The following is a 20430-nucleotide window of genomic DNA, read 5'->3' as shown; positions in this document are numbered from 1 at the left end:
GATAAAAAATCTCTGCCATTCTTTCCACCTTGGTTCTTCTTCTTATGCCTAGAACCTACTCTTATAAGGCATTTTGTAAGGTTCCACATATTATTGGAGATATATTCAGAGTGCTAACCAATTTTTCTAACTCCAAGAATATCCGAGTTAATATTTTGAGGTAGAACCTCCTCCAAATTCTAGGACTCCCAGCCATCATAGTCATTTTTTTATGGCTTCTCTAATAGGCCTACTACCATGATGATTCTCTACAACAGACTGTAGCAACTATGGGATAGATTTCGAACCACCAAAGTCATCATTTTATGGCTTCTTCAATAAGCCTACTACTATGTTGATTCTCTACAGAGTACTACAGTAACCATAGGATTCCCCTTGAGTTTGACACATCAAGCACATCAAACTAGCCCAATTACCATCACAACTTAGCTATGGAACATCAAAGCCAACATTTTCTACCACAAACAACCATGCTAGTATGCTTGCAATTTTTCTTGCAATTAGACAATTCCAATTGACCAACATATCTCGCATCATGTTTGTTGACGTCAATTACAACACACTTACTACCACTAGCAAGACAAGCAATGCCAATTTTCCAACAATATCCACATTTGGCTTTGATGGAAACACATCTTCACTTCTCCAGATTGATGGCCAATCCTCATGTTTCTTCTACACTTCACCTAGGATGGGCCACCAATGGATTTTTATCCTTTGCATGGGCCATCATAGCTTCTCCAATAATCTTTTCTCCCCTGTTGACATCAATGGAAAAGGGCTTACAGGATGATTCTTCTCCCCCATGTAATTATAGATTATCAAAGACTGAGGGTCTAGTTGCTGATGCACATTCTTCTCAACCGACTTCTCTTCAAGGGCTAATAACTATTTATTCTTCATCCTATATGCTCACTTCTATTGAGAATCTTAAACACTTCTCCCATTGATATCATACTTCTACAATAGACACTTATGCTTAAATAATACCAATTGAACCAAGAAATTGATACAAATTGGATGTTATGCCAGGCAACCTCTTATAGTTCTTTCTTAAAAAGAAATGTCCACTTGCAAAAAAAGGCTTCACCGTATGAACCCAAACCATCAATTGACATAGTGATACCAACTAAAGACTAAGGGACATTGAAAGTTTATATAATTGCGCTTCATGAACATAACACTGCTAGGAAAAATCAAATTCACAACTTAAATGAAATAAGGGTATTTCAAAAAAAAATGAAAATCTTTCATTCTTTGTGTAATATTTCTTCCTGAGGGTGAAAATTGTTTCCTCCTATTGCTATCAATGCAACTCCCCCTGAGCCAGTTCTCTCTGATCTCCTACATCTGCTTCCTTGCTTCTATGTGGGGACTGATCCTATGGACCTGACTTCACTGTGGGTCTCTTGTCATTCCATACTTCGGCTACAGCTCATATTTTTTCCACAACATGAAATGTTGTTTTGTACTCCCCATAAAACCAGGTTGGTTGCTCTTTCTTATTTCTCGCAATGTTGATATACTTCAAGATAAACTAAACGTAGTCATCAAGGGGACACAATAATTCCTTCAACAATTAGATGCACCTCACTGTCTATTCTTCTTAGCTTCATCCATCTAACTTATTCAGCCTCTCTTAAGGCCATTCTCTTATTTTACTCAAGAGAAATAGAGGATCTGCTCCCCCTGAGAAGATCATCTTCCTTCTTCTTCCAAACCTTCTTTGGCCAAGTCCAAACAAAAGAATTATCCTCAAGATGCTTCTTTTCCCATGTTTGAGCTTTCTCTCGGCTACACATGGCTAGAGGACACTTCTCCTTCAATTCCTCCTTCTTAACCCAAGTCTTCTTGTTGCCTATTTTCCTTACAGAGGGGTCTACTACAAGAGTGGGAGGATCATTCTTCTTGGTTTTTTTATGATTTCTTCCTCCTCTTTTCATCTTTCTATTGAGACAACCTTATATTCCTCTACTCCACCATTTCTTCTTGTCTTCAAATCTCGAGCTACTACATTTGCATGCATATGCTGAGAAGTGTGCCATTTCTTCTCATATCTATAGCTTGCTTTGTTGTTCCCAAGATTGCCACAGCTGTGGCATTGGATTTGACTTAAGAATGGAGCAAAGGCCCTGCCATATCTACTTACATTCTTTTCATGGCCTTTACTACTATAATAATGCCTTCTCCTTAGTACTTTCCACTGAGTTATTGCAACCCAACATATATTTTTTTCCTCCATGCCATCTATAGTCCATGGCTTTATGCATAAAATTATTGAAAGAAAAACAATATCCATAAAATAGAATTTGAGGAATGAATATATAGCTTTTTCCTATAGGGGGAAAGGACCTTTTTTGGTTCTTCACGTGCCTTCCATGGAATATTGTGCTACTACCTTGTGCTTTTTTCTATTGCTCCTTGGCTCTCTGCTACTACTTTCCTCATTTTTTATGCTTACCATTATGTTGTTGCCTTTTCTTCTCTTGTTGTTGATGCTTTCCTTTCTTCTTCTAAAGTTCAACAACTTATTTTCCCTTTTTTCTGTTAGAACCTTGAACTTCCTATACCTAGGAAGATGAACCTTGAGCCTTCACAATATTGTAACTTGGATTTTATTTGAAACCCAACCCAGCTTTGATGAAAGGGGATATTTTCTTGGCAAGCATCTCATTGAAGACTTTATTTCTCTCCCAAAACTTCTGATGTTGAGACACTTCTTTATTTTTCTTTTCTAGATCATGTCTCAATGAGACTACTTCAGATTTTAGTCTCTCACAATAAGATTATCTTTCACCTAGTTGAATGGTTAATCTCCCATGGAATTTGCTAACCTCTTCTTGTTGAGCATTTAGATCAACTATTTTTTTTCTCAACTTGTCATTCTCAAGCTCATAAATTTTCAATTGCTCCTCTTGCTTGAGATTTTCCTTTGATAGATCCTTAACATCCCTTAGAGAAGAGATCAACTTCTTTCTAAAGTAGATCCTTTCATTTAGATCATCCTCTTTGCTATCAAAGGTGCTAGTTGACCATAGAGATCTAAATTCCTCTTTGTGTCCATGGATTATTCCACAGGTCTAAGAAGTATCCCTTCTTCATCACTACCGGGGATACTCTTATTTTCTCCTACAGATGAGCAAACCTGGGATCCATATTCTTCCTTTGAGATACCCTCATTAGATATTGATATAAATATAGGGATCTTTTCACAACCACTAGATGTATGACTATATTTATCTTCAGAAAAGCAATATGTACATCTAATTTCTAAGTGACTAATTGCTTCATAATTGTCATAGAATAATAGCTTACCTTTGGATAAGCATGGCCTCTCATCCAGGCCTTCTTCTTCATTATCCTTGGAGTGAAGATCAACAGTTTTCTCATGGGAAGAAATATCTTCAATCTTTTGAGCATCTTTCTTTTTAGATTCCTTCTCCTCTTTCTTCCTTTTCTCCTTATCACCAACAACTACATGTTTTGGTTCACTAACTAAGTAGCAACAATCTTTGACCTTATCTTCAGCCACATTTCAATCTTTTCCATGCAAACATCGCAAGATGTCTAGCATTTCCTTAGTTGTCTCATAGTGTCTTACTTCCTCAACATCTAGTTTACATAGCCCTTTCATGATGATTTCCTTAGCTTCTGTTTTGAACTCATTCCTCTCTCTATATATCACAGAGAGTCAAATGTCTTCATTGACTACCATAAAGTAGCCTTTCATTTTGATCTTTTAGAGCTCATAGTATGATCCTTTTAAAAATGGAACTCCTTTTTTCATTAGCCAAACGTGACTAGCGAGTATTTCCCTTTGATCTTCCTTCTAGAGATTAAGTTATTCCTGAAGGAAGTTTCCTCTGATACTAATGGTTGGAAACAATGTTAATACTGAGAGGTGGGTGAATCAGTATTAAGGCTAATTTTTACTTTTAATCCAATTTATTTTCCCTCATTCAAACTTGGCATACATTATATGAGAGAAACCATTAACAACCATAAAAATTCCCATATCACAGCACAAGCATACATATCATGATCAACAAACACATGAACATGGAGGTTTTACATGGAAATCCTTTTGGGAAAAAACCACCAAAGATTGTTGTTTTTATTGGTTTAAAATAAGAGCACCTACTCTATTACATCAATCTATTTTGTGAACCACCACTCAAAGGAAGCACCAACTCCCTTTGATTTTTTTCTAGCACCCACTAGGAGGAAGCACTAACTCCCTCCTTTTTGTACAAATTTGTCCAACTTACTAGAAGCAACATGTGAAGCACCAACTTCACGAATTTGTTGCAAGCACCAACTTGCAACTCCTTGGATTTATGAAAGCACCAAGTTGCAAGAGAAACCAACCACAAAGCCTTCTCAATAACCTAATAGAGATGGAAGCACCAACTTCCTGTATACATTCTCCAACCCACACTCAAATAGGAACTCAATGCATTGTCATTGGTAGCCACTATGCTTGATATTAGCTCTATTCTCTTCAGCCCTTGGCCCATGTAGCACTCTATCTCTTCTCACTCTACTCCCTCTTCAGTAGCCTACTATCACCACCACAACATCATACTTCTCTTGGTCGTTTGTCCACTGCACATAGCATCACACTCTTCTCAAACTTCTTCCTCTGCACAGGCACCTTCAACATTTCGTACAACAACTCTGGCTCTCTCTTGGGGTACCTTTCTTCTGCTTAGGCACTCTCAGCCTTTCACAGTAGAACAGGGTCACTTAGCCTCACACTGTTATAGACATATTTGGGCACATCAACCCCAAACTTATATGTCGATGCATTAGGGCTCATCAACCCCTAAAATAGTTTTTTCATACCATAAAGGAACATAGTCATCTAAATACATCATTCCCCAAAAGTTTCGTCTGAGAAACCATGCATAAACTGCCTAAATTGAACCATACTGACTGCTCCACTGGAAAACTAAGATGCATACTGAGTGGTACACTGCCAAGGTGCAATGCATACTGTTTAGGCCTTCTATAGGGTGCGATGGGTGAGGATGGACAAATGTTTGGGACATTTGTCAGTTGATTGATGATGGAATCTTCCATAAATTTCTCCTATGCCACTTGCCTCTCTGAATTTGCCCAAGGATGAATACGGGATCTAAGAAATATCCAATCCCTTCTCTTTTGGAACCCATTGTAAAAAGTGGAATGACACTTATCAAACCCCGTGGATGACTCACACCCTTGGACACATCTATAAATGGATCTCCAATTCAAGAGATCTAGAGGCTGGAATGTTGTGAATTGCAAGTAAGTGCTGATAGTTTGTAATCGAGGAAAGAGCATTGTATTGTTGGTGTGATCTTACTATTTCATGAGGTGAAGAAGGATTGAAGCTGGGAGGATGATGCTGGATCAGACAACTGGGTTGTAATTCTCCATTCTATTAATAAAGCTCTTCAAGTTTTCTTCCATATGATTGCAATTGTGAATGTTATCATTTGTGAAAGCTATCATTTCTTCATTATATATCTTATTATGCAATGTTTATGTTGTAATAGATCATGATGCTTTGATGGTTCTTTATTGTTGTACTTGTGCAGGTTCTCTCCAAGCATGTTAAGTACAGGGAGGAGTTGCAGGATCTGTCAAAGGGGAGAGATATCAGACAAGGGATTAAGCAGAAGTCCATGTTAGGCCCCTATACTGCTAGTGTAACCCCTTATTGATATTAGTATAACCCCCTTATTATATTGTTGTACACATGTAGTCCCCATATTGTTACTATTGTGCCCCTTAGAAGCCCACTATTGTTATTATTGTGCCCTTACATTATTATTGTTATGTCGGGTCTGATTATATTATGACCCCTTACACTCCTATATATAGAAAGGAGGTCTTGTCATTTGTATCATCTACGAATTGTTCATTTGTGTAATGTAAAGGAGGTTTCCCCCTCGAAGATGCTTATTTCTAAGGTGTTCATCTATCTTTTCTATCTTTTTGTGAGTTGGTTCCATAACATTTGGTATCAGAGCTTTAGATTCTAGGGTTTTGTTGCTCCAAATAGGTCATCTTGGGATTTTCGCTATAACTATTTCATTACAAAGTTTCAGAAGCTAAAAAGAAATCCCATTTGAGAAAAAATAAATTTGAACCCCTCTTTCGAATTTTAGATCCCGTCTCCCTATATTTTTGGAGATATAGTTTGAGGAAGTTAGGTTTTTCACAGACCCCTAAATTACATTCCAAATAGGTCACCGTGGGAAACTCGTCATAACTTTCTCTCGGAGCAAAGAATTGAAATTTCATAAGAATTTTTAGAAAGAGGACGAACTATAGTTTTTTGTGCATAGTTTTTATATTTGAAGGTTGAAACAGTGACGCGTGGCACATCGTACAAGTCTGATCTATTGAAACATTATATAATCAAGTCATCTTAGGAGATTGACCATAACTCTTTCTTGGAGAATCAAATTCTAATGAGACTTGCAAGGTTAGAAAGAGGACTCAGAGGGCTACTTTAGAAGACAATTTCAGAACTTTGAGATCTGAAAGTACAGAGTTACAATCATTTCAAGATCAAGCTCTTGAAATCAAGAAAAGTCGATATGAGGAAGTTTGATGGAAATGATCCAGTAAATTAGATACTACAAATGGAGCAATATTTTGATCTACATGACGTGAAACTATTACAAAAGGTACGTATTGCATCTTCGTATTTAGAACCAGATCAACTTTTATGTTATAAGGGATTTTTTCTCGTAAACCGTTTGTTACATGGTCAATTTTCACGGAGGAAATGATAGCACATTATGAGGATACAAAGAGAAACTCCTTCTTTAGCCAATTGATAAATCTCAAACAAAAGGGTTCAATGGAAGAGCACATTGAGGACTTTCAAAAATTGAATAGAAGGGTAAATTATATTCCATAGAAGCAAAGGATTGATGTCTTCATAGGGAATTTAAAGGATATCGTTCAACATGAGGTTCGTTTTTGGGAACCTGATTCATTAGAGGAGGCATTCGAGTTGGCAAGAAAAATTGAAAGTGAAATTATGAAAACAAGGAATCCCACCACTCATGACTATAATTATGGAAGCGTTTTTTCTCCTAGCCTTCCACAACCTACAAGGCTTACACCACAACAATTGTAAGAAAAAAGAGAAAAAGGGCTTTGTTACAATTGTGATAGAAAATGCACTAAAGGTCATAAGTGTGCTGAGAAGAAGTTATTTTACATAGAGTATGAAGAGGAGGAAGAAAAGGATCAAGAAACATCAAAAGAAAAGGATATATGCTAGGACCCAACCCCAAAGAAAAAAGAAATGAATCCAACCATATCTTGTAAAGCATTGGCAAGAATTACCACTCAAACTCTCAATATAGAAGGACATATCAAGAAGAAAAAGGTTCAAGAAGTGAAAGATCAAATCAAGAAAGAAGAAATGAATCCAACCATATCTTGTAATGCATTGGCTGGAATTACTACTCCTCAAACTATCAAGATAGGACATATCAAGAAGAAAAATGTTCAAGAAGTGAAAGATCACATCGAGCATCAAGAAATGAATCCGACCATATCTTGTAAAGAATTAGAAGAAATTACCACTCCTCAAGCTCTCAAGATAGAATGACATATCAAGAAGAAAAAGGTTCAAGCAGTGAAAGATCACATCGAGCATCAACAATAAGTTCTCCAACTTTTAAACGATAACGCCACTTTGGTGCAAAATCAAATGAAACAACAGGTAGATCAACATTGCAATGAAAGAAGTTTTGATGTAAGTGATTGGGTATTTTTATGGTTACATACATACAAAAAAATGTCCCTCAAGAAAGCTATTTATGAGAAGGAAATGTTGGCAATACTACATGCAGTTGACAAATGGCGACCTTACCTAATGGGAAGACACTTCAAGGTAAAAACAGATCATGATAGTATTAAATACTTTTTAGAACAAAGATTATCCTCTGAGGAGAAACAAAAATGGGTCACAAAGATGTTGGGTTATGACTTTGAAATCATCTACAAAAAAGGGAAGCAAAATGTCATGGCAGATGCACTCTCAATAAAGGATGAGGATATTTTTGTGTGCCATTTCTATTATCCAACTAGATTGGATAAACAAAACAAGGGATGAATGGAAGAAGGATGAAGAAGTGTGGCCACTCATTCAAAATTTGCAAAAGATCCCAATTCAAACAATATGGCCAAAACTTGAAGAGGAAGGAAAAATCATATTGTAACCTGGAGCAATCATAGAAACAAGAACTCGACAGCTACGAAATCGATCAATTTCAGAGTATCTCATCAAGTGGAAGAACTTACCTACTGAAGATTCCACATGGGAGGACAAGAATTTTATACAGAAAAATCAAGAACTACTCAAGCATTGAGGACAACACTTTTTGAAGGAGAGGGGCATGTTAGACCCCTATACTACTAGTGTAACCCATTATTGTTATTAGTACAACCCCGTTATTATATTTTTGTACCCATGTAGTCCCCATATTGTTACTATTGTGCCCCTTAGAAGCCCACTATTGTTATTATTGTGCCCTTACATTATTATTGTTATGTCGGCTCTGATTATATTATGACCCCTTAGACTCCTATATATAGAAAGGAGGTCTTGTCATTTGTATCATCTAAGAATTGTTCATTTGTGTAATGTAAAGGAGGTTTCCCCCTCAAAGAGGCTTATTTCTAAGGCATTCATCTATCTTTTCTATCTTTTTTTGAGTTGTTTTCACAACATTCCAGGTTGGTTCCATTATCTTTCTCTTATCTGTTACACATAGAAGAAATCATTGAATTGTTTTAAACTGTTGTTTCTAGGGTAGCTGCCAAAACTAGAGGCCTAGCATTCTTTAGGAATACTAGTTTTCCTAGAAACAAATTGGTGACTCTGGTTGGGATTGAACATATGTCTATTTGTTGTTATTGTTTTTTTTATAAACTATAAATAGAGTCTGAAGTTAGCCAGGTAGCCTTTGAACTGCTCTTGCTCTGCAATTGCATAGTAGATGAATGTTGCTTCAGTCAATCTTTGGTTTAGTTTATGAATTAAACATTTGACTTGCAAGCACATCTAGATGCCCTTTTGGTAGCTCAGTAACCTCTCAAGACATTCCATCATACTTTTCTCTTTATTGTTCATCAAAACCCACCTTAACTCATTGAAAACAGCTCCACATTTGAGCCAAAACCCATTTCAGTTGTACTCCCTCGACCATCACACTATCTTCCACTGTAACTCAGTATGCATCACACCTCTCAAGTGTTTTAAGTGCGATGCATCTCAGTTTCTGTGAAGCCTATTTGTGATGATTGACTGAACTCTTTTTCCATTCTAGAAATTGAGGGTTTTTTACCTTGTTTTCAGTTTTGTTTGGTTGTTTTACTGCAAATGAACAGTGCCTCTTTACTGAAACTTACTTGCATCACTTAGATTAGCCTCAATTACATTAGGATTAGTGAATGCTTTTGTGTATTTGTTCATCATTTACAGTCCTTTATCGAAAAGTTGTTTAAATCGATTTGTCACTTTGGTACAAAACCTGTCGTTATTGTCGTTTTTTATCAAAAATAGAAGTGTCGTGAATTCTTCCTTCCCTTGATAGTCGATTGAACTTTTATTCATGTATTTGATTTGATTTGTTTATATTCAAAGTGTCGAAAGCATTTTTATTCAAAATTGAAAAGTGTAGTTTTGAGTCTTCCTTTCTCTTTTGAAGAAGAAATTGTCGAAAATGTCTCTTTGAGTGAAATATTTCAGATCTTTGCTGCATTTAGTTTTCCTTTTTGGCATTTTTCACATTAAGGAGAAGGAAAACAAATACATTCATTTGCATTTACCATTTTTAGACTTGTGTGCAAAATTATGATTTAGGAAAATGCGCTAGTGTGTGCTCTTTGCTCTTTGCTTAAAAGCACTATTATCTTCTTTCCCTAGTAGCTAGGATTGTTATTGCTCAAAATAAACAAAGATTGTTTATCATTGTAGATTGCATCTTAGGAATTTCAGATCATCATCACACGGTGAACCATTGAAAGGAAAACTCTAAACAAGATCTACTTTAAAATAAATTTCAATGAACCTAACAATGCTTTGGAACTTAACGCAACATATATAGAGGTCTAGGCTAGAGACGTGTTCCGGCGTCGTTAAAACTAGTGGCTATAGTTTTCATCGAAGGTTGGGTAATTCCTCCTCCTTCATACGACAAGTGCTAGCATGGACTTGTGCTCCACGTACCATTGCGTATATATTGGGAGACCACATTAGGCTTAAATCCTTTATCCATAGGAAACTGAGTATTCCGCCTTATTGATCGCAATGCACTGAACATAGCATTCGGAAAGATTGAATGTCGTACATAAGTCCTTGGTAATTTCTTTTTAATTTATCACCAGGTGTATATTGCATTTTTTCGATTGGTTTGGTAATCCCTTTATCTATATTTTCCAGAGTAGTCACTTTCATTCCTTTTCAACTCTTTAAAAGAAAAGGTCCATCTAAGCACTTGTCTTTTCAGGCTCATTAAAAATCAAAGGAGACTAGAGTCATCTTTAGCTTTTTCTTGACTCTTAAAAACTGAAAAAGCGAAGTTGTGTCCAAGCATCATTAAAATTAATTGAATTTGTAATAACATCATTTTCCCCGTAATTTTGAGTTGATCAAGTAATACGCAATCGTGGAAGAAAGTCAATCAAAACCTTGTCATTCACAGAGACTAGCAAGTCAACCATCTTTGCCTCTAGAAGCAAAGCCAATCTGGGCAAAACGATCTCGTTTAACTGAGTCCAATTCATCTGATTTATTTGAAACTTTTGTTTCAACATCGTCAGAGACTCTAGTTACTCTGATTATTTCTAGTACATCTGCTTTTAGAGAAGAAGTTCCGCATTTACAAGAGGACATTAGAACTGATCCTAGTGTAACGGTAGACACTTCTGTACCTGAAACAACTCCATCTAGAGTTGATCCAGAACCCATCTCAGTTCAAACCGAGGCTACATTTGAACGAGTAGTTGTTCAAGAACCTCCCGTTGAGACTGAATTTCATTTACCTGAACATCTGGACGTTGAGTTTTAGTATTTAGAGGATGTGACCCCTCCAGTATCTGTCACTACAGAAGCTAGACCTTCTTCAGCTCCAGAAATCTTTTACAGACCTAACGGTTTACCTCTTCCACCTGGTTTGATTGCTATAAAGGAGATAGTAGAGGATCCCCCATCTAGCACCCCGTTTCATTTTGGAAATGGGATTCATTTGTATCCCTCTACTCCTAAGTTTGGTTCTTTTAATCCTCCTTCATCGCAAGTTCCTGCCAAATCGCTAGGAAATCTTTTAGATAGACTAAACATGTTTGAGCAACCATCAACATCTAGGAATGTGACATCTGATGCAGCTGTACGAGAACCTCCTGCTGCTATTCCTACAATGTTTTCTGGTACACGTGAGTCATATTTATATGGTACATCATTTGTTCCAGCTGGTTATCAATCACTAGCTGAGTCCACTCAGGGTGCTTTGGCACCATGGTCTGCTCCTATTTATTCATCTGGAGCCCCATCTGGTCTTTCTTATGTAGAAACTCAGCAATTTTATGTTGCATGCCAATATCAATTTGGTCAAACTAGTTTTCAAAGACCGTTATATCCTTTAAACACTGGACTGCCACCATATGGAGAGCAGTTGCCTTTTCACTGTTCCCTCCTGGGGAACAACCATATGAGAGTTTCCAACAATATTCAGGTCAAACTAGATTTACATCTAGTTGTTGGATACCAAAACTGTCAGAACAAACAAGGGTTGTATATCCAATGCAGCCGATCTGACCTGTGTCGAATATTCCCACTACACCTACTATTACAACTGTGTCGCAAGCACAAGCACAGCCTATTGTGTCTCAACCTCAACCTGCTCCTTCTTCCTCGCAACCTCAAGTTTTAAGACAGAAGAATTAAGTCTCTCAGGTTGTGACACAACAACCACTTGTCTCTACGGCTCAATCGCAACCTCAGGTTGGTGTTCCTTTATACGAAATGACTCAGGCACAAACGGGTATTATCAATCCACAACTTGGTCAATCCTGTGGTATTGGGAAAAAAAAATGGTCCAACAACCATGGCTAGCACAATACCAATAACCACAATTCCAGCAAACCCAACCTCAGTTTGGACTTGGTTTACAAGCTCAAACTGGATTTGGTCAATATCAAGCCTACCGAGGACCTGAGAAACAAGGCTTTGTAGGCTATGGATAGCTGCATTTTCAAACCGGTTATCAACAACCACACTATACTAGTTATGTCCAACAACCTTATCAAAGTTACCAACAACAGATGCATTATGTTGGTATGCAAAGACCCATTGCTCAGGCAATTCCATCTTATCCTGGGTATGCTCCACCCAACCTAAATCAGCAGTTGCCTTTTGTACCAACTCTAGAATTACCAGATTTGAACTGGCTGACGAATGATCCAATTGCATATCCCCCTTGGTGGCCAGCGATTACTCATAAACGCCCCTCTGATATTCCTAAGTTCAATGGAAATCTAGGTGAAGATCCATCAAATCACATAATGACTTTTCATTTGTGGTGCTCATCTAACACTCTGAATGATGATTCGATAAGACTTCACCTTTTTCAGAGAACGCTCATTAGTCCAGCAATGAAATGGTATATTGAATTGCCTAGAGCTTCCTTTGATAACTTCACCATCCTTGCCACAACTTTTCTAACCCACTTTCAGTTACCCATCAAGTACGAAACTGGAACAGAAATCCTTACCAATTTTAAATAAACCACGGTCACTAACATATCTGATCATATTCATGAGTGGCAGCATCATCGTCGAATGGTAAAGACGTACATTCCTAATGAGTTGTTAGCTGAGTGGTTTATTAAGTCCTTATTGACATCTATTACTGAGGACGTGGCGAAAGGAGGAGTTGTCACTGAAGAGCAAGTCAGTTCTCGTGCCCAATATTTAGATTTGATCTATACTCAGTCTGGAACTCTCTACGAAAAAATTCCTAACACTCTTAGACAAAATTTTTCCATTCCACCTCCTCCTAAATCGAGTAATAGGGACTCTCATGCTAGAGAGGGTGTGATCAATGCCTCAAGCATGCAAACTACAGGAGGTCCATCTGGTCAAGCTCTTGCTGTTTCTAGTCATAATGCAAATGACAATTCTCTTTCCTTGGAGATTAACGTTGTGTCATCTGACAAGGGAAAAAATCCAAAGCAACCAGGGGGCAAGAAGAAACGGAAAAATAATAAGAAGAAATAGGAGAATCCCACTCCTAAAAAATCATTTGAAAACCCTACTATGGCAAGGAAACCTCCTCATTATCCATGTTTGATCTATATCGAGGAGCATTTTATGAGAGATTGTCCACATCAATCTAAGGTTTCAAAAGGTTTTAAGGTTTCGAATACCTCAGCGGTGTTGACTAATTCGTTTCCAAACCCAAAAACTAATATGGTTGCTATCGATAATGCTTCTGCATCCCAAGTGCTAATGATATCCATCGCAAACAGGAAAAATGATGCTTTGGTATCAACAAGGAATAAATATTATGGGAATCCATCGTCGTCGAACATCGAGTTACTGATCAACCTGGTGCTTCAACAACGACTTTGCCAGAAGTTGTTCCACCCAATGTTCCTGAATTAACTACAAAGCCACCAAAGGGAGTCATACATAAATCGACATTTAAACCTCGTTCTCGAGCTACTCAGAATTATAATATAGTGGAGGATCTGGCTCAATCACCATCCGCTATGTCGAAACTTGAGGTATTGCAAAATTGTCCCTCCCAAAAGCAGGCTTTGTTATCAGCAATAGGTGGGATCGATCCAATGAATTCCAACCTTGTGGCCTTTGATCATAAAGGATATACACCACAGTTACCATCCCAACTCACTTTCCTTATATAGGTAAAAGCCCTCAATAAAAATGTTCATCGAACCATCATTGATGAGGGGGCATCTACCTGTATTATGTCAATGAGTTGTTGGAAAACTCTTGGCTCACCACCCTTGTCACGATCACCAACAACATTAAAATCATTCGATGGAAGAACGCGCACTCCATGTTGGATTTTAAGTAGCTTGCAAGTTGAACTAGGGGGAAAAAGAGTAGATATTGAAGTCAAGGTCATTGATGGACTCCTTGACTACAATATTTTACTAAGAAGGCCCTGGGTTTATGCTATGGCTACCGTTGTGTCTACATATTTTAGAAAGATTGCATTTCCCTTCCAAGGTGGAATCACAATCATTGACCAACTAGCCTATTTTCTGAAAAGTTCACAAGCTGCTAGAAGCATTCCATTGATCCATGGAAGTTAACAATCACTTCAAAATGTTGGAGTAGGTCTCCTAAAACACCCTTCCTTAATGGGTACTTTTGCCCTCCCGTATCCTTCTAGTTTCGCGGAAGTGGCCATAGTGGAAACTTGTCATATGATCTCTTTTACATCATCTAAGTTCAAGAAGAGTTCCGACAATTTTGATAGTGAGGATCATTGTGAGGAGTTTCTGTCAAGCCCCATTGAATCTTTGTAGCAGTCAATATTTTGGGCTTGTGCGGAAAATCCAAGTCTGCACTCAGCAAGTGTTTGGGTAGATAGGTCCTTAGAATATGGTACCTCTTCTGATCCTTGGTCTCGTATACATTCTACAGACGAAGGAATCATCCAATCAATGATGATAGGAGAGATGCCATGGGAAGATTATCATCATCCTTCCCACCTTCGAGATGACAAAGAAGATTATTCGAACGACCTCAGTGACCCCTCAATTGTTGATTTCTTATTAAATTCTATAAATGCAGTAGATTCCGAGCGGAATCTGTCCAACATTGAAGAAACCGTCGCCATTAATATTTCGACCAAACCTAATATTGTAGAGAATATTCACGTTGGTAAATCTTATTCTCCATCAGAACTAGATAACTACTGTGCTCTTTTTCATGAATTCAAAGATGTCTTTGCATGGTCATATGAAGAAATGCCAGGCATTGACTCGAGAATTGTTGAACATGAAATCAAGATGTATCTAGATGTCAAACCAATACGACAACGACTTTGACCTATTCATCTAAAGAAAGCCACTGCCATTAAAGCAGAGGTTGAAAAACTTTTGCGTGCTGGCTTCATTTACCCTGTACCTCTCACTGATTGGGTATCAAATATTGTTCCTGTGATGAAAAAACAAGGAACAATAAGAGTGTGCATCAACTATAGGGATGTAAATCAAGCATGTCCGAAGGACAACTATCCTACACCCTTTATCGACCAGATAATTGATGAATGTGTCGGATGTGAAATCTTTTCATTCATGGATGGATTTTCGGGCTATAATCAAATTAATATCTGCCTAGAGGACTAGTCAAAGACTGCATTTATATGTCCGTGGGGCACATTCGCATATCTTAAATTACCTTTTGGTTTGAAGAACGTAGGGGAAAATTTTTAGAGAGAAATGAATTACGGTTTCCATGACATCAAACACATTGCTCAACCATATCTCGACGATTTGCCTGCTCATTCGTGAAAACAGACTGATCATCTGCAACATTTGAGAGCCATATTTTTACGTTGCCGACACTACAAGATATGAATCAACCCGCACAAATGTGTGTTTTGTGTTGGTTTTGGTCGACTGCTTGGTTTTGTAGTTTCTAAGTTCGGAATTCGACTCGTCCCATTTAAGGTTCAGGAAATTCTTGACATGCCTCCACCTTCAAATTTTCTTTAGATTCAGAGACTCCAAGGGAAAGCTAACTTTCTGAGGAGGTTCATTACACATTATGCTGAGCTCGCTAAAGGTTATACACGTCTTTTGAAAAAAGGGGTGCCCTTCCAATGGGATCAGGTTGCGCAAACTTCCTCTGATGCTTTAAAAGATTCCCTGATAAAAGCATCATTAATGTATGCTCCCGACTATCAAAAAGACTTCAACCTATATCTCGCCACTGCAGATACAACCATCGCTATGGTTTTAGTGCAACAACATGACGGAATTGAAAATCTCATATATTATTTAAGTCGTAATCTTAATGATAGAGAAAGAAAGTACTCTTATGTTAAAAAGTTGGCTTTAGTAGCCGTTCAAGCAATACAGAGATTTTGACACTATTTACTCTTTTGCAAAACTACCATTGTGTCAGATTGCAACCCTATGACATACATTTTGTCATGTCAATTGCTGAGGGGCAAATATTCCAAATGGATAGCCATTTTGCGAGAGTTTGATATGGAATTCACCAAATCCAAATCAAAGAAGTCTCTCATCTTTGGAGAGTTACTTTGCAACTTTCCCTCGTCCTCCAATGATTTAACATCAAAAGCATCAATCGTGGATGAGACTCTGTTTATCATATCATCAAGTGATCCGTTTTATATGGATATACTGGTCTATCTCAAGACCCAAACTTTTAGGCCTAACACCTCTCACTCTGAACAGTGACATACTCGATACCAAGCCAAGGACTATCTGATCATTGGTGATACACTTCACCGTTGTGATGTCGATACGGTTTTACGAAGGTGCCTCACGCATGAGGAGGCTGAAAAAGTTTTGAACGATTGTCATTGAGGTTCTTGTGGGGGGCATCTATCTGGTTACACTACTGCACAAAAGATCTTACAAGCTGGTTACTTCTGGCCCACCATAATCGAAGATTGCATAATGGCAGTTAGAAGTTTCCATGCTTATCAGATTTTTGATCGAAAAACTAGGTTACCACCTGCACAACTACATCCAGTAGTTATTGTTGGCCCATTCGCTAAATGGGTCATTGATTTCATGACATGTAACCCCACCTCAACCAGGGGGCATGGGTATATTATAGTCATTGTTGAATATTTTACAAAATGGGCCAAGGCGATGCCTACATTGAACAACATTGATGAAATGGCTGCTCTTTTCTTTTTCAATCATGTAGTTTCTAGGTTCGGTGTTCCACATGCTATAGTCGTAAATCATGGGTCACATTTTCGCAATCACATGATGATCAAATTAACTACCAAATTAGGATTGTCCCATGATAGTTCTACTCCATATTATCTGCATGCTAACAGACAAGTTGAGGCAATCAACAAAGTCCTTAAGCGCATGCTACAGAGAATGATTGGAGTCCATAAACGGAATTGGCATTTAATCCTGTACTCAACTCTGTGGGCATATAGGACTTTGGTGAGAAATGTGACCGGATTTACACCCTTTCAGTTGGTGTATGGTTTGGAAGCAGTCTTACCCATTTAGTACGAAATCTCATCCATCAAGCTTGCAATCGATCTACTTCCTGAAACTTCTGAAGAAGAGGCTCATTTCTTGGAATTAATGCATCTGGATGAAACCCGTCGTGATGCCGCGTTGGCTAACGAAGCACGTAAGAAACGCATCAAGGCTCAATATGACCAAAATGTTAAGCCTCGTATCTTCTCAGAAGGTGACCTGGTCTTTCTTTATGATCAGGATTCTGACAAATTAGGAGCAGGTAAATTTGAACCATTATGGATGGGCCCTTACATTATTAAACATGTATTGACCAAAGGAGCCTACAAGCTAGTCGATTATGATGGGATTCCAATGTCGCAGCCCCAAAACAGGTTTTATCTTAAATGTTACTATCCTTGATTAAGTGTAGTAAACTCATTGTACATATGCTTTATTGCCTTTTTGAGTATTTTCTTTTAGAGTTGTCATTTTGGTTAGGTAATCCACTTTGCATTTGTTGTAGATGTTAGACTTTTTGGAACCATTTGTTGGGTATGCCGACGGACCTAGTCGTAGTATGCAGAACTTATCTTTTGCGGCCTGGGCCATGTTTGCTCCAAGCGACGAGTTAATGAGTTTCAAGGGGATATGTATTGGTCGATCGACGAACAACATCACTGAGTATAGAGTGTTGGTTGAACTTCTCTCTGATGCCATTTCACATGGCATACACCGACTCATTGTTAGGCTAGATTCACAACTCGTCATTCTACAGCTTACTGGTGTTTATTCCATTTGGAACCCAGCTATTTATCGCATTTTCCTAAGAGTTAGGATTTTGGAAAGACATTTTGATTCCATTCAATATCAACACATTTCCATAAACTTAAACACATCGACTGATTCATTAGCAAACTATGTGTTAAACGAACATTTGTAGCATTTGTAAAGAAAGCATTTCACATCAACATTTGCATTAGGATTTCATCACTTAGCCAAAATAAAACTCCAAAAATCAAAAGTAGATAGTTGTTTATAGTTTCTACAAAATGTTTTATGTCCAAGACAAAATCGGTCATCTGACCAAGAAACTCAAAATGAATGCTGAAAAACATCCTAGACTAGTGATGCTGGTGGTAACATGTCATCGTTTGTGCTATCATGTGTAGGAGCCTAGTCCAACGACTTGGTAAACCAATAGTATGGCATTGTAACCTCAAAGGTAACTCATCGGTCTTGAGATCCTGAATGCTGAGAGTGAGGCCCTCAATTTGATCCTGCAACACTGCCAGGGTCTCTGATTTGTCTAGATCCCGAAGGACAGCTCTCCCTACAACCTCTTGTCGCGCAGAATGGGTCGATCTTGCGGACAAGATAGACCTTCCTAGAATCTAAAGAAGACCTAACGACAAGCAAACCAACCTGACACTATCTTTCTCTAAATATGCTTCAATAAACAATAGCAAACAAAGGTTTCTAGGGCCTACCTTTGGTCCAACGCAAGCTTGTGGATGCCCTCGCTCTTTTGATCCAGATGAGCTCCTCTTCGCGAATCTGCAAACACAAACAAGGCAAACAAATTAAATAGCACCTGAAAAACAAATTGAAAAACAAATTGCATGAAACATATTTAACACGAAAGTCAAGGAGTCCATGAAACAAATAACATAAGATACTTGTTGAGAAAAATGAGTTTGATTGTATTAATTCAAAAGAAGAAGAACTTTACAGCCTTTTCCTTGACGCTGTACAAGCTCCTCCCAGGGTCCAACAAGATGTATCCTCTACTTTGACAAGCTTCACTCACTCTCCAATGGAGCCAAGAGGTATGTGATCTTTCCTGTCAAGCTCAACCAAAGAGTCTTGATTTCACCAGCATTTACCCACAAAATGTTCAGCTTCTAACCTCTCTAGTCCTCACCCCAATGCCTGTATTTATAGTGCAATGGAGGGAAGTTACTAGGTCCTCCTTCAAAGGGATAAATCCCTCCTTCAAAGGGATAGCTCCTTTAGTCAAGGGATTAGCTCCTTCTCTTTTGGGATGCATGAACCACCTCAGAGCGAACAATCCACGTCAAAATTCCTTCTAGAAGACTCTAGAATTAATCCAAAGTGAGTTTTTTAAGATAAAAATTGTGCCTTTTGACTTTCACAGGGGTCCGCACCTGCACCATTAGGAACAGAGCGGGTAGGTACGTAGCTTTTGTACACAGAAGGTGCGGGACCGTAGGTGACCATGAGAGAAAGTGTGGAACCAGAGTTACATTGATTTTTAATGTCTTTCTTCCACTTCCAAAGCTTGATTTGAAGAGCTGAGGTTCTAGACTTGCTTAGGAGGACAGTACAAGTGATGATAGACCCATACTGACTGCAAATAATCATGGTGACGATATTTTTGTGTAACAGATTGCCCCCTAAAGTGCAAAGTCTGTAGTAGATGAGGATTTCATTTATCATATAGGAAGAGTGAAGTACTTTATCATTTCGAGGATTATCTTGTGGAGAGCCCGGTCGGAACCTGTAAAAACATTCAATGCAAGATATATATATGAGATCATATCATCGCTGAGGTAGGCATTCCCATACTTAGATCAAAACTAACTAGAAACCTATCCACTGCTTTGATATAGGAATGATCTTGTAAAACATCATAAGTATAGACTCGTGTGAACACAGTATGGACGCAACCATATTTTATGAATAGTCCACAACATAATGAGTACAAAATTCCTCGCAGCCTGGATGGTGGAAACTAGATCCAAGGTCTTCATTTCTACTTTCCAAAATAGTACGATTCTATCCATGCGAATAAATGTGTTGATGTTGAACATGGTAGAAACCACTTGATTACCAGTCAATGATGTAAACTGTTAACAAGTGTGAGAGAAACCACCAGTGATGTCAATGGCTCTCAAAGTACCCAGTACAATCCATGAGATGTGAGTAAATGTGGTGATGTCGAACCTATCATGGAAGCCTTTGATCGAAAGTAAATGATGTAAACTGTCGTCAAAGGTGAGAAATCTGCCATTGAGGCATGCAGATCCCAAGGTACTGACGATCTCTAGATCATCTTTCTAGATAATGAGCTGAAGTCGATAGAAAGCGATCCGTTGCAGGAAAGCCCACAACACGAAATCATAGATCAAGTTGAAGAAATTTTGTTGCAAGGACTGACTCAGGGATGGTCAAGATGGATGAC

Source organism: Pinus tabuliformis, chromosome 9, assembly GCF_031772625.1.
Source record: "Pinus tabuliformis cultivar Carrire ecotype Pingquan chromosome 9, CPIR1, whole genome shotgun sequence".
NCBI classification, from domain to species: domain Eukaryota; kingdom Viridiplantae; phylum Streptophyta; class Pinopsida; order Pinales; family Pinaceae; genus Pinus; species Pinus tabuliformis.
Note: the sequence above shows the minus strand (reverse complement) of the source record.